This window comes from Notothenia rossii, assembly GCF_949606895.1.
Source record: "Notothenia rossii genome assembly, chromosome: 7".
Classification (NCBI taxonomy): domain Eukaryota; kingdom Metazoa; phylum Chordata; class Actinopteri; order Perciformes; family Nototheniidae; genus Notothenia; species Notothenia rossii.
In genome coordinates this window covers 39239160-39254380 of record NC_136905.1, presented here as the reverse complement: position 1 = coordinate 39254380, position 15221 = coordinate 39239160, and the positions used below count along the sequence as shown (strand labels likewise).

General features: G+C 40.0%; 1 protein-coding gene across 3 annotated transcripts in view; it reads left to right on the top strand.

Annotated features, from left to right (window-relative positions):
- cdk14 (cyclin dependent kinase 14) overlaps positions 1-15221 on the top strand; it is a 312730-nt gene that overhangs the window by 172707 nt on the left and 124802 nt on the right. The gene's annotated exons all lie outside the window — the stretch shown is intronic.

Sequence of the window (15221 nt, the reverse complement as noted above, 5' to 3'; positions counted from 1 at the left end):
GATTATGACAGCGGCTCCGCTACGGTGTGAACAGGAAAAAACGGTGCTTTTCAGGCTCTAGCTCCAAACCGGCCCTGGAACCGCGTTGGTGTGAAAGCCCCATGTGTGAGCACACACATTAATGGGACCTCTTCTGCAAACAGTCTCTCCTATAAACCTGCCATACAGTGGACACACACATGGTTTTGTGAGATCTACTGTGATTGTCATTATACACAAAAGAACAAAACACATCCAAATTCATGGAGATGAAAAAGAGATAAAGTATTTTAAAAAATGTTCACTACATTTGGCATTACGGCGCTTTGTAATAAGTGCGGGTCACTGTTTGGTTCGTATCTTGTGCACATACAAGAGGTACTTATTGCATGTTCCCACACACATGTTAAACGCACTGATTCATGCTGTTTCTCTGGTGGTGGCAAATGCCAAGAAAGTCAGGAAAGAAGACTGTAATCGTAATTATTTTTATAAGACAGAAATTGCACTCTTAAACGTGTTTGGATCAAACATTGGCATCAAACATTTTCCACCGGTAACAAAGACAACACTGGATTAGCGATACATTTCACAAAAAAAACATATTTGGTGCTTACTTTAAAGTTGTATGGTGTGTCTATCCTCTCCATTCTCCATCACTGTGTCACACAAACCAACAGTGAACCAAAGACCAGAAGTTCACAGGTCGCCTCATTAAATGAAATGTATCAGGTTCCATTACAGAGTAAGTAATTTAGCTTATACACTTAACCCATAATAAAGTCCTCCGTCATGATCGTGAAATAAGTTATTCCTGAATTTAAAAAGAGCAAAACAAGGGGGTAAGAGGGTATATAAGTAATGTAATTTAGTGGGAATGCTGTTAACAGCATTCCAACTAACTGTTCTTCTACGGACGGAAAGTTTATTATTCCGCCGACTTATTTTGCCGCGCTTCTTCTCCCGCATTGAACATCACAGAAACTCCGTTCAAACATCAAAACGTTCAGCTCGGTCGGGAATCGATGGCTATTACTTTTCTCATTCATAACTTTCATAATTCCAGAGATACATCCCATAATTCATCACATTTTTAACATTTGAACTTGAACATTGTGCAGTTCGTTAAGGCAGAGTGCGTGATGTCAGAGTTAGAGTGGAGGACAGTTTGAAATTTGCCTTCATATATTTTTTTTAAACTGCCATAATTCCCAAACCCTACATTCCTGAGACACAATTTTTCATGACAAACGTAGGAAAACATCCCGTAGCTTGAAAAATGACAAATAATTAAGCAAAATAATTAAACAAAGTGCCTCTTGAGGGCATGAAGTGACAAAAACGTTCAACATGTCCCCATTAAAGCCCATTGTAATTTCAGGCAGATATGTCCTCACAGCAGCAGCCGCACACCTTTAGTTAAACTGCCAAAAAGGCCACATTATTAACCCGAAAGTACACAACAATTACACTTCAGATACTCAACTTCCTTGACATGCTGCACGTTTTGAAATTTCACAGATATCTGTTACGGTTCTTCCACAAAACGTTCACATGTAAGAGGTTTATCTCTCATCCAGAACAATGGAAACCTTTGATCTCTGGACGCCTCATTAGCTCAAATACAAAAACCTGTGTAATGGAACACGATGATGTCATCACTCCAACTGACATGGTTCAAGGCTCTTTCTGCATGTCAGTCTTTATGCATGACGGTGTTTTTGATAATGGATCCTGACCACTCACATTTGTACACTGTGAACAAATTATATTATTAAACAAATATATAACATAAATACAAAAAATACTCTAATTTAGTCTCTTTTCTAGCGCTCTTCATCGGTAACTTTAGCATTTCTGAGTGTCCTTGAACGCATCAATATTAGCAGATGCGTCACACCAAGCCCGGGAGATTTATTCTGCTCTGACTACTGCTAGGTAAGTTCATGTATCCATAAACACCTGAAGTTTAAAGTGTCAAATGAACTCTTTTTAAAAGTATAACACACCGTTTGAGTTTGTTCATAGACTGTTTATTGGCGTGAGAACTGATATTAATTTACACATTAAAGGAAACAGCTTCTTAGCAGCGTATCCAGTCTTAGCCCATTAGCATTGCGCTAACGGGCTAACAGCTAGCAGCTTTGCGTTAGCCCGTTAGCATTGCGCTAACGCTGCCAGGCTGCTAGCTAAGTTAATCTCTCCCTAAACAGTTGAACTTTAAAGTGTCAAATTAACTCTTTTTCAAAGTATAACACACCGTTTGAGTTTGTTCATAGACTGTTTACTGGCGTGACAACTGATATTAATTTACACATTAAAGCAGGGGTGGGGAACCTCCGGCCTCCGGGCCGTATACGGCCCGCGAGAGCATTTGGTACGGCCCTCGAGGTAATTTATAAACACACGCAAAAAAGAAAAAAATTAAAGAAATCTAGACCACAAAATAATTAAACAAGCAAGTGCCTATTTTTCCTGGCCAAGGTCAGGGTCCTTGAACCCAACACGAGCCTAACGTGTCATCACGTGGTATATGTGTCGTCTGACAGAGAGCACCAGAACACGGCTCCGGCACTTCACAAATTGCAGTATCCATAAGGAGCCGTACACATGCTGCACTTTTTGCGTGGCTGTGCCTTTAGTTGTAAGCCCAGTTGCGATCTGTCCATCTGTCATACTGATCATACAGTCAATAACTTCTTTGTTATTAGCATCTGGTTAGCTAGCTATGCTAACGAATATAAGAAGCTTTTTCTACAACCAGTGAGGTAAAGGCACATCTTTATATGATCATTATAGTTATAAAAAACAAGAGAATAAAGTAAACAGGTATAAAATACTATATGACAGTAAAAGAAAGTTGTTATTAATAAACAAGAATACAGTTTAAAAGGGGAGTGATGTGTAAAATATCCATAAAGAAAAATCTGCTTACAGTTCTGTTTCATATGGATGTTGATGTATCCATAGATCTCATAATGTTGCTCTCAAAGTGCACCAGATTGATGCTTTTAACTTCAACATATACAAAGAAATCTTTCCGGGGGAGCATGGGACCCCCCTAGAGGAGGTTGGGTCCCCCCCCCCCACACACTTAAATCATGTTCACATGGATAGGAAACTAAATACATTTGCACACATCTTGTGTCCATATCTTTCTGTTTTGGTGGTAATGCCACAACCGTGCACGTGAATGCATGCGCGAGACATGGTAAGATATCTGGATTAAGAGGTTGCTTTTTCTTTGCACAGCATGAAAGAAGGGCGAAATGAATGGGCTGTGATTTTAGTATTTTTAAGCAGATGTCAATCATTTGTACGGCCCTCGGAGGATGTTGAAAAAATTGAAATGGCCCTTGAGAGGAAAAAGGTTCCCCACCCCTGCATTAAAGGAAACAGCTTCTTAGCAGCGTATCCAGTCTTAGCCCGTTAGCATTGCGATTTTTAATCCTAATTTAATCATCATCTTCACCATGATCATTTATGTTTATGTTCGCCGAATTGACATGAAATCACTGACACATATGAATATACTGTATTCAACTTCATTAAAACGTTATTAACGTGCCTAAACTCAGTAATTCACCAAAGATATGTATATTTTAATGGAGCTTCGTCGGTCGATCAGGATCCCAAAGCGTAGCGGAGGGATCCTCATCTGCATGACGGCTATTATTTTCCCCATAAGGAACAAGTCGCTGGAAATTATCCCGCTTATTACATGGCCACATTCTCAACAAAGCAACGACATGACTCCCAATATTAATTTAAATGTTTTTATGGATTTAGAAAATGTTTTTATTGATTTAAAAACTAGTTGTATGTATTGATTTAAATTGACATGCATCCGCTAAGAAAAATAGTCCGTTGTTACCGTTTTTTAAACAGTCTGAATGAAACGGCAGCTCTCAGCTGTGTATTTACACAACACATGGCCCATCAACCACAGCTCTCTCCCCCCCCTCCCCCCCTGATGTTTCTTCTCCAGCAGCTAAATTAACTGTAGGTTACTCTGAGTGACCATAGAGTAGACTGTATGTGACAAGCTTACAGTTAGTGACGTAACAACACCATAAAAGCTGGTGGGTTGAAAGCAATACGGGAGGTAAAAATAACTAGAATAATTGTGATTTATTTATTGTGGCTTTTATGTTTTTAGGTATAACATTTTATGTAATTCAGGCTTATCGTTCACCCTTCTCTAAAAGCCTTCAACAATGACAATATTCATAGTAATTTAATAAATCCTTCCAACACACATTGTAAAAAATAGCCTACTGTAAGTTAAGAAATCATTCCAATATGTACATCTTCTGATGTAACAACAATAACATTATAAATAGTAACATAGCTGAACATGGTATTGCACATTTAGCTTTGAGTGTTACTGACCTGAGATGTTTTTATTACATGAATTAAGGTGACTGAGGCTTTTTAACATACAGGGATGCAAACTCATCAGGTATGAAAAAGGTGACAAGGATCCGAGCCCCCGGCTCCCCCACCCCACGGAATAACAGAGGATTTTAGCAGTCAGAACAACTAAAGCAGCAGTGTTAATAATAACAGAAATGCCAAAGAGTCACATCTAATAGAAATATATAAAAGCATTTATTTGAAATTGTGTAGCAGTCAGTTTATAATTTTGGCAGCACTGTTGAGCATTTTGAAAATGTATTTTCATTCCTCTGTGCAAGGCTTAAGTCTTTCTATCTTTATAGCCACATGGTGTAAAGTAACTAAGTTCATAAACTCAACAAGTACTATACTTGGGCACAATTTTGAGATACTTGTACTTTATTTAAGTATTTCAATGTTTTGCTACTTTTAGACCCTCCAGAAAAACGCGATTCTGCGATCGCAGAATTTCCTGCATAATCAGCAAAATGCCGCAGATTTGTAAAAGTCCGCATATTTATCAAAAGGCCGCATAATCCCCGCATTTTTCCACACAAAGTTGAGAAAAAAAAAAAAAAAGTTAACTCGTCTTGACGAGTAGTGATGATGACGCAACGTCATCAGCCCGCGCATCACAGAAGGCAAACACCGTCGTGTGAAGGTGTGGAATTCACACACCAAGATGAACAAATCGAATCCATCACATTTACCCACGAACATTTCAGCTAAAGACCGGGCAAAGCAGTACCCCAATGTCTTGCACGAAAGTGGGGGGAAACTGTTCTGTACCCCGTGCAACTGTGTGTTTGAGCATAAAAGGAAATCGACTGTGAATACCAGCTTCGATTCGCTCAAACATTCAAAAATGGTTTCTGCTGCGGACAAGAAAGCCAAGCAATTCACGCTCACAGAGGCTTCAACCTCCAAAACCCTTTCGAGGGTTGCAAGAAACGAGGTGAGTAGCCTACAATATTGAAGCTGGTCAGATAACGAACGAGTAAATGAAAACAGAATGAGGAGGAGGTGTGTGTGTGTGTGTGTGTGTGTGTGTGTGTGTGTGTGTGTGTGTGTGTGTGTGTGTGTGTGTGTGTGTGTGTGTGTGTGTGTGTGTGTGTGTGTGTGTGTGTGTGTGTGTGTGTGTGTGTGTGTGTGTGTGTGTGTGTGTGTGTGTGTGTGTGTGTGTGAGTGAGAGAGAATAATCACCTTTTTTCCGCTTCCCGCATATTTCACAACTGTTCGCATATTTCGCAACTTTCCGCATATTTCGCAACTTCCCGCAATTTTCCCGCATAAAATCACATAAAAACCCCGCATTTTTATCGCATAATCAAGGATTTTAGCCCGCATAATTAAGGATTTTGGCCCGCGTTTTTCTGGAGGGTCTATACTTTGTTCTTCTACTCCACTACAGTTCATGCTGTACTTTTCCTCCACTCCATGTATGTAATACCTTTAGTTACTTTACAAATGTGGATGAATGATGTGAAATATAATCAAGTGTTAAATCAGACTTTAGTTCCACCTGGAGTAAATCCACAAGCCGCCCTGCAGTATACAAAGTCATTCAAACTAGCTGCACGTTTACCAGCTTTGATAACACTTTAATAATCAATCATTATAAAACATATCATATCTATTATTCTGAAATGGACCAATCTGCACAATGACTACTTTTACTGTCGCTACTTTCACTATGTTTTGGTGATAATACTTTTCTACTTTTACTTGAGGGACATTTTGAATGCAGGACTTTTACTGTAACAGAGTATTCCTACACTCTGGGACTATTACTTTTACTCAAGTACAAGATCTGAGTATTTCTACTTTTACTCAAGTACAAGACCTGAGTGCTTCTACTTTTACTCAAGTACAATATATATATATACTTATACCACATCTGTTTATAGCCTATGAAAAAAACTATTAGAAATAGAAGGCTAAAGCTAACGTTAGCAGATAGTGACAATGTATGCTAGCTAGCGAGCTCAACGATTCCTTAAATAATATTGCCACAGAAAAACTTTTCAGTTCACATCACGCTCTACCGCTCCGACAGGGAGCTCTGCTCTGAACACCTGAACGGCCCGTTCTAACAGCTGTTCACCAGCGGTCCAGTCTGTGCCACAGTGACTCCGGACGCACAGTTAATATTAACGAACGCACCCGTAGGTAATGTAGCTGCTGAAGCTAGACCATCATGTCGGAGCAGCAGAGCCTTATTATACATCCCTGAGCAGAGCCGACAGGCAGGAAGACTCGAGCACACAGCTCGTACTTCATTATAATATATAAAAAAAGAAAACCATGCGTGTAATGATTGCACATAACAGCTCACGGCCGCAGATTACTCCGGGTCCCAGACCCCCCCATATCCCAAACATATTTGTATTGCAGATCTACATGAATCACACAAACGACTTATTTTGGATATAAAACGGCGAATTTCGCCGAAAGGTGACAAGTTTGCATCACTGAACATAGACAGAGCACAACTGAAACATAACACACTTGTGGGGATGCAGCTTGGGATGTGAGGAGTGAAGGACACGGCTTAGAACGGGCGTATCGCCTGGCAGGACAGGAGAGTGTGTGCACAAGTCTGCCTTGATCTATGAATTCATGTCCGTGACACTCACTGCTGCCCACAGCTGTTTTATAGAAGGAAATTCCTTCACTTTGTGAAAGTGTTTTAACCACACACACCTCTACACACACATGACGGGTGTTGTTTTCCCCATAAGGAACAAGTCGCTGCAAATTATCCCGCTTATTACATGGCCACATTCTCAACAAAGTAACGACATGACTCCCAATATTAATTTAAATGCTTTTATGGATTTAGAAAATGTTTTTATTGATTTAAAAAATAGTTGTATTGATTTAAAAAATAGTTGTATGTATTGATTTAAATTGACATGCATCCGCTAAGAAAAATAGTCCGTTGTTACCGTTTTTTAAACAGTCTGAATGAAACGGCAGCTCTCAGCTGTGTATTTACACAACTAAAGGCCTCATATTAATAATAATAATAAATCCTATAGTATGTGTCCGAAAGGGAGCAGGAGGAAGCAAACACAAAAATATACAAAAAATATACTGCATATTAAAGCAAACGATTGTAAAGGTTAAAGTATGAGCATAACAAATAAAGAAGTGTAATGTAAACATTTACATTATAATTATGATTATTTAATATATAAAGACTATATATTATTGAATTACAAGATTAGATATACTTTAGTTGATCTAAAATATTGATGTGTTCAAATGCTCTTCAAAACACAACTGAAAGTCCATGAAACTTGTCTTTCTGTATTTGTGAATGAAGCGCCATCTCCTGGTTAAAACCTGAAATAGAAAATCTGGCAACGCCCTCTTGGAAAATAGTTGGAGGGCTTAACATTCCTTTATACTGGTCTTAGGCAGGTCGTAGGCAGGAAGCTGTAAGCTGGAGTCTGAAATGAAGTGCTACATCTGTATAGTTGTTTTATCACTTGTTCTTTCACAAAAATTACTTTATTTTTGTTCACCTTTTCACTTTGTGGTTTTACAGAATATATTTGTTAGTAATTGATTCAAACAGTTTTATATAGTTTTTTTCATGTATTGTTTGACAGATTTTCACTCGTGTTTTTACTGAATATAATTTGTTAGTAATTGATTTGAAACGTTTTATATAGTTTTTTTCCCCCATGTTCTGGTTTTTGAAAATAAAATTTGCCAAATGTTACTATTTCACCAGTTATTTTTGCATTTTCAACTTTTCCTACGAATAACATTCTACATTCTTACATCTTTAACATTATTTATACATTTGGATTTTCATGCTACTTTTTAACTTAATATTCGTTCATATGGAAACCATTCAGTCATCCAAATATTCCTGATTATTCACTTTCTTCTTACACATTATATTTCAGCATAAAGCATTCCCACTAGCAATTTCTTCAGAAATTGCATTCTCTAGTATTTATATGATATTCTACGACATCTTTTTTGTACCTTAACTCCTTCCAAATCTTTCCACCCACAAAATCCGTTCAAACATCAAAATGTTCAGCTCGATCAGGAATCGATGGCTATTACTTTTCTCAGTCATAAATGTCATAATTCCAGGAATATATCCCGTAATTCATCAACATTGAAGTCAATGGAGAAACTCTTCAGACTTGAAAAAGCTTCATGCGACTTCAACTGCTAACTGTTCCTTCATAGTGATGACATGATGATGTCCATAAATTAGACCCTCCAGTAAAACGCGGGCAAAAATCCTTGATTATGCGGGCTAAATTCCTTGATTATGCGGGCTAAAATCCTTGATTATGCGATTAAACATGCATGGTTTTTATGTGATTTTATTTATGTGAAATTGCGGGAAGTTGCGAAATATGCGTACATTTGCTAAATATGCGGGAAAAAATAATAACAATTTTTTTAAATATTGGGCTCTCTTATTTATTCTCTCTCACACACAACCTGCCACTAAAGTTAAACCCCTTTACTATTCAATTAAACAAATTCAATGTTTATTTATTGTAAAAGCAATTGGGCTATTTTAATCTCACACACACACACCCCCCCCCCCCCACACACACACACACACACACACACACTTCTCCGGCTCATTCTGTTTTCATTTACGCGTTATCTGACCAGCTTCAATCTTCTAGGCTACTCACTTCGTTTCTTCTAGCCCTCGAAAGGGTTTTGGAGGTTGATGCCTCGGTGAACGTGCGTTGTTTGGCTTTCTTGTCCGCAGCAGCAGAAAGCCTTTTCGAATGTTTGAATGAATCAAAGTGGGTCGTCACCGTCGATTTTCTCTTATGCTCCAACACACAGTTGCACGGGCTGCAGAATAGTTTCCCCCCACTTTTTGCCCGGTCTTTAGTAGAAATGTTCGTCGGTAAATGAGATGGATTAGATTTTTTCATCTTGGTGTTTTCTCTATCGTGTGAGCTCCACACGTTCACTCTATACAGTGTTGTTTACAGTGATGCGCGAGCTGATGACGTCACGTCAAGACGAGTTAACTTTTTTTTTTCTCAACTTTGTGTGGAAAAATGTGGGGATTATGCGGCCTTTTGATAAATATGCGGCTTTTTAAAAATCTGCGCCATTTTGCTGATTATGCGATCGCAGAATCGCGTTTTTCTGGAGGGTCTAATAAATCCAACTGACATGCTCAGAACGCCACCAAACCTCACATGATGGTTAAGACTGTGGCCCGGAACAGCTCTACTTCAAATCTGATGTTACATAATGTGGTGTTACCATGGAAACGCATCCCTCGCCAAGAAACACAATGTCGCTGTAACTCCAATGGACACGGTCCGATCGTCCCCAAACTTCGCTTGTATATCAGCGGTACATGCCTCAACAGCTCTACGCCAAATCTGAGATCTCACCATAGGCTGTTTCCATGGAAACCCATCCCTCGCCATAAAACACGATGTTGTCGTGATACCTATGCAAATGGTCCAAACACCACCAGACTTCAGATGACAGTTAATGGTCCGGCCCTCAACATGTCTATATACCATGAGTGAGTTTTCCTCAAAAGCTGTTGCCATGGCAATGCATCCCTCGCCATAAAATGTGATGTCGCTATAACTCCTATGAAAATGTTTAAAAAGTGCTCAAACTTCACATTTGTGCTAACAGTCCAGCCGTGAAGACATCTACGGGACAGTTTTGAGATTTCTTCAAATGCCGATGCCATGGCAACACAATGCTCGCCATGAACACGGTTTGGGTGTCATCAAATGTCGTTGCCATGGCGACAGATCATTCGCCATCAAGTTAGTTAAGAAGTTTGCAGTTCAAATATTCTGCTGCTTTTCCAAGCCTTTTTACTTTATTTTCTTCTCTTATCACATATTCAAGGCCCCCAGTGTTCATGTATCATTTCAATCTAAATTCTTCACTTTCTTCTTACACATTTCATTTCAATCTAAATTCTTCACTTTCTTCTTACACATTTCCTTTTAATCTAAATTCTTCACTTTCTTCTTACACATTACATTTCAGCATAGCAGTTTAGCGTCACATTTTCAGCATAAAGCATTCCCACTAGCAATTTCTTCATGAATTGCATTTTCTAGTTAGTGTATACTCCTCTAAACATGCTGCAATAGAGTTTATAAACAGGAAAACTCAACTCCCCTATTGCTGGCAAGAAGCTCTCATTGTCGTCTCACTCAAAATGACTTCAGCCTTAAGACAATTTTCTGATGACAAGCCTGTAATTATAGAGGCAGATGAAGCAGATGAGGATGGCTCGTATGTTACGTACTTCAGAGCCTCATGAGAGCCTGAATGTGTTCACAGTTGGGAGGAACCTTCTGAATGTGATGCAATCAAACACTGAAGGGCGGCCATGTGCTGTCCGGGTCATTCGCCAACCTGGAGCACATGCTGCGGTCAGCGGCCATAAACCTTGTGTCTGAGGCTCATTTACACACTACATGACCGAGCTGTGTGTGTTTGGGACTCCATCAATGGGAGGACCTGTTCCAATCTGTGAAGTGATACGTGTTGGCTGCTGAAGGGTTGGAAGAGGCACGGTCCTACCTTCTCTCCAGTGACCAGGTGAACTATCTCACAATACACAGTGATTTTGGTTGGTTGATATGTCCACTTTGGTCCAGACTAAAATATCTCAGTAACAACAGGACGATTCTTCTACTATTATCAATTAAATGTTGTAAACACATTTATGGTTCAAAGAGAATAAATCCTAATGAAGATCGTGATTTCTTTACTTTTCCTTTGAGTAAAATTTCTCGGCAGTAGTTGGATTTATTGTCAATATTTTTGCTTTACCTTGAGGTTCCACACAGTGGGATGACTTTAATTATCTTCTGACGTTTCCTCTAGCTTCATAAATCATTTGTAAAACTTGTTTAGTTTGTTTGTGGAGTTATGGCAGGAAATTAGCTCCATAGGTTAGCCTTTAGAGCAGGGGCGGATCTAGAAAAAAATTCATGGGGTGGCAAGAGGGTGGCAGGAGATTTTGAGGGTTGGCATCCACTGGCAGAAGTAGGCTATATGCTGATTTAATCGCAGTCATATCAATCAATGTCAACTTGGAAAGCCAGAATATTTATATTTTAGCTAAATAACATCAGGATACATTATTGTGGTACATCAGTAAAGCCTTAAATAGAAATATATGAGGTGGCAGACATAATTTAATGAATTTTAACTGAACAATAACTGAATGAGTTTGTTTCACTCTTAGACCAGCAGGGGTACCAAATATATGCAGACTGCTACAATAAGTACATTAATTAACTGTCTCTTCGATGTATGTCTGTATGAATAGGATAATATTAACAATCATATTATTCCTATCAGCTGTCAATCACTGTTATGGTTCACATATTCATTTATTATTGAATAAACTTTATTTTTTGGAGGAGTTAATGATGAATGTTCCTCAAGATGCTTGCTCACCCTCCTTCAAATTTGAAAGACAAATTACAAAAAATTCATAAGAATCAAAAGAACAGTTCAGCGCCCCACAACTTTACTGCAAACAGTTGACAACCTTGACTTTACATTAGAAAGAGCAAACATTAAAGAAGTGCATCAGTTAGGGTTAAAAAACGTGTAGAAAAAATATACATCGCTGCAGTTATTACCCAGTGGAAAGTCCTTACCTACTGGCCAGTTAAATAAAAGTGGTTACTTTTGTTTGGCTAGGCAGTGAAGTTTTACACACCGTCTTATTTGACTTTCTCAGGACATAAAACTGTTTTTTCAAAGGAAAAAAATATATACACATAAGGTCATCATCTTAACAGTTGTTTATGCTCATCGAGTCATCCGTGAGCAGAGCATCAAGTTGGCATGCCTATAACAGCTGGATGCGGCAATTACCATGTTGTTCAGCAAAACGCCTCACAAACTGATTAAGATCCAAAGCTTTAGTGCGTATTGATTCAATGCTGAATACAGCCAAACTTGAAAGTATCTTCTCTGTCATTGTAGACCGAAAATACCTCATTCCTTCCGCCTACTTGGGTCCGAATCATAGACTGTCCGAACGCTTCTCGTTTTGTGCCATCCCGTTCAAATGAAATCGCCGCCAATCATATTTCCAAGCTTGCGCCAGGGCCGGGGGGAGGGGTTACAAGACTCGCGTCTTGTGCTGCATTCACTTGCGCTCGGACATTAGGGACTTTCTCTCATAAATGTCCGATGAGCCACACCTTTTATTTCAAAACAGAGCTGCGAACTGGGGTGGCAAGGCTATTTTTAGGGTGGCAGTTGCCACCCCATGCCACCCCGGTAGATCCACACCTGCTTTAGAGGAGGTGTGAGAGCCAGTGGCGTAACTATCGACGGTGCAGTCGGTGCAACGCACCGGGGCCCAGAGCCGGCCAGGGGCCCATGCCAAAAAAATATATATGTTTTTAATATGTTTTTTAAAAATTTTTTTTTGCATTGAGCAGTTCACGCTGTCTTCAAAGTAACCAAGCAACCTAAATTAATTTGTAATTTGTCTGTCCGATGACCTGGCTCCCTTTCATGTCATGTGATACCTTGCGTGACGAGCAAACTGTTTAATCAACCTGTACTGTACTGTAGCTAGCAGCAGCAAGTTGCATTATAAAAAATGTAATAGCTTGCATTTATAATGTACAGCAAACCAAAGCACAAGAGCAGCGCTCAAAAGAGAAAGGACAAGAGAGAACAAGGAGATGTAACAGCTAAACTGACAAGAATAGACCGTTTTTTTTGTCATACATCGTCCTCGAAATCGAGTGCTAACGTTAGCAATGTTGTCGTGCAGCGGCAGCCGGAGCCGGAGGCTAACTTGCTCACCTGCCTCACCACCATCATTGCCATCTAGCTCCACAAGTGAAGCTGTATCCGTGGTCGTGGCTTCGCAACCTTCTTCTCCAGCCAGCCAGGAGGAGAGGCTGGATTTGTCTGTGCCCGGCGGTGGTCCAACAGTTCCCCCAAGGGCCCCAACCGATAGGGGTCTCTATGGCGCTATTGAGACCCCCTGACGCCAAGATATTATAGCGACCGGTCTATGTAGGCCTACCGGCCCATCCCCCAGAGACAAACATCAAGGAAACAGGTTTAATCCTCTTCTTAGTTTGCTGTGTCGTTGTCAGTCTGTGGTGGTCTGAGGCCAGGGCAGGCTGTTGTTGACAGCCTACATGTGGCGCTTCTGAGTGGTGGTGTATGTCCGTGCGTGTGTGAGCGCATCAGCGTGTGCTTATATTTGGGGCGATGGGGTGGGGGGGCCCCCAAAAGAATATTTGCACCGGGGCCAATCATAACCTTGTTACGCCACTGGTGAGAGCAAGTAGTGGTTCATGGATAACACATACAGAAAGGAGCTCACCTTCTGAGGATAACTGTACAACTGCAGGATATTGCAAAGACCAAACAAAACATGTGTTTCACATCAACATTTTCTGCATCTCTTTATTGAGAAGCAGTCCCTACAGCAAACGTACAGACTGTAGCACAAATGACCCTGTCTTTACAAAAACAAGAAATGAGAAATTCACAATTCAGTATATGGACCCAAACTGCAAACAGGTATGATAAATAGTTGTCTTCCAACAATAATACACAATGGTTTAGGTGTCCAGACCTTTTGTGTAAAAAACAACTAATGTAATTGTGAAAAGGGCTCACCCACTGTAATGTTTACAACATTTTACAGTTTGCCTCTTGAAGCAATTCATCATTTATTTTATTTGCGTAAAAAATCCTAATGAATATATACATAGGCTACTGTGTGTCAGAAATGCAAGCCTTTGTCCACAAATACTTTAACAACAAATATATATTTTCTGATAAGCTGCATCTAATGCAGGTTTTTCATGTTATCCATGAACCACTATTTGCTCTCACCAGTGGCGTAACAAGGTTGTGATTGGCCCCGGTGCAAATATTCTTTTGGGGGCCCCCCCACCCTATCGCCCCAAACATAAGCACACGCTGATGCGCTCTGATTAAACAGTTCGCTCGTCACGCAAGGTATCACATGACATGAAAGGGAGCAAGGTCATTGGACAGACAAATGACAAATTAATTTAGGTTGCTTGGTTACTTTGAAGACAGTGTGAACCGCTCAATGCAAAAGAAATATTAAAAACATTTTTTTTTTGTTGGCATGGGCCCCTGGCCGGCTCTGGGCCCCGGTGCGTTGCACCGACTGCACCGTCGATAGTTACGCCACTGGCTCTCACACCTCCTCTAAAGCAGGTGCGGATCTACCGGGGTGGCATGGGGTGGCAACTGCCACCCTAAAAAATAGCCTTACCACCCCAGTTCCCAGCTCTGTTTTGAAATAAAAGGTGTGGCTCATCGGACATTTATGAGAGAAAGTCCCTAATGTCCGAGCGCAAGTGAATGCAGCACAAGACGCGAGTCTTGTAACCCCTCCCCCGGCCCTGGCGTGAGCTTTGAAATATGATTGGCGGCGATTTCATTTGAACAGGACGGCACAAAACGAGAAGCATTCGGACAGTCTATGATTCGGACCCAAGTAGGCGGAAGGAATGAGGTATTTTCGGTCTACAATGACAGAGAAGATACTTTCAAGTTTGGCTGTACTCAGCATTGAATCAAAACGCACTAAAGCTTTGGATCTTAATCAGTTTGTGAGGCGTTCCAACAAAAATACACAATGATTTAGGTGTCCAGACCTTTTTGTGTAAAAAACAACTATGTAATTGTGAAAAAGGCTCACCCACTGTAATGTTTACAACATTTTACAGTTTTCCTCTTGAAGCAATTCATCATTTATTTTATTTGCGTAAAAAATCCTAATGAATATACATACTTTGTGTCAGAAATGCAAGCCTTTGTCCACA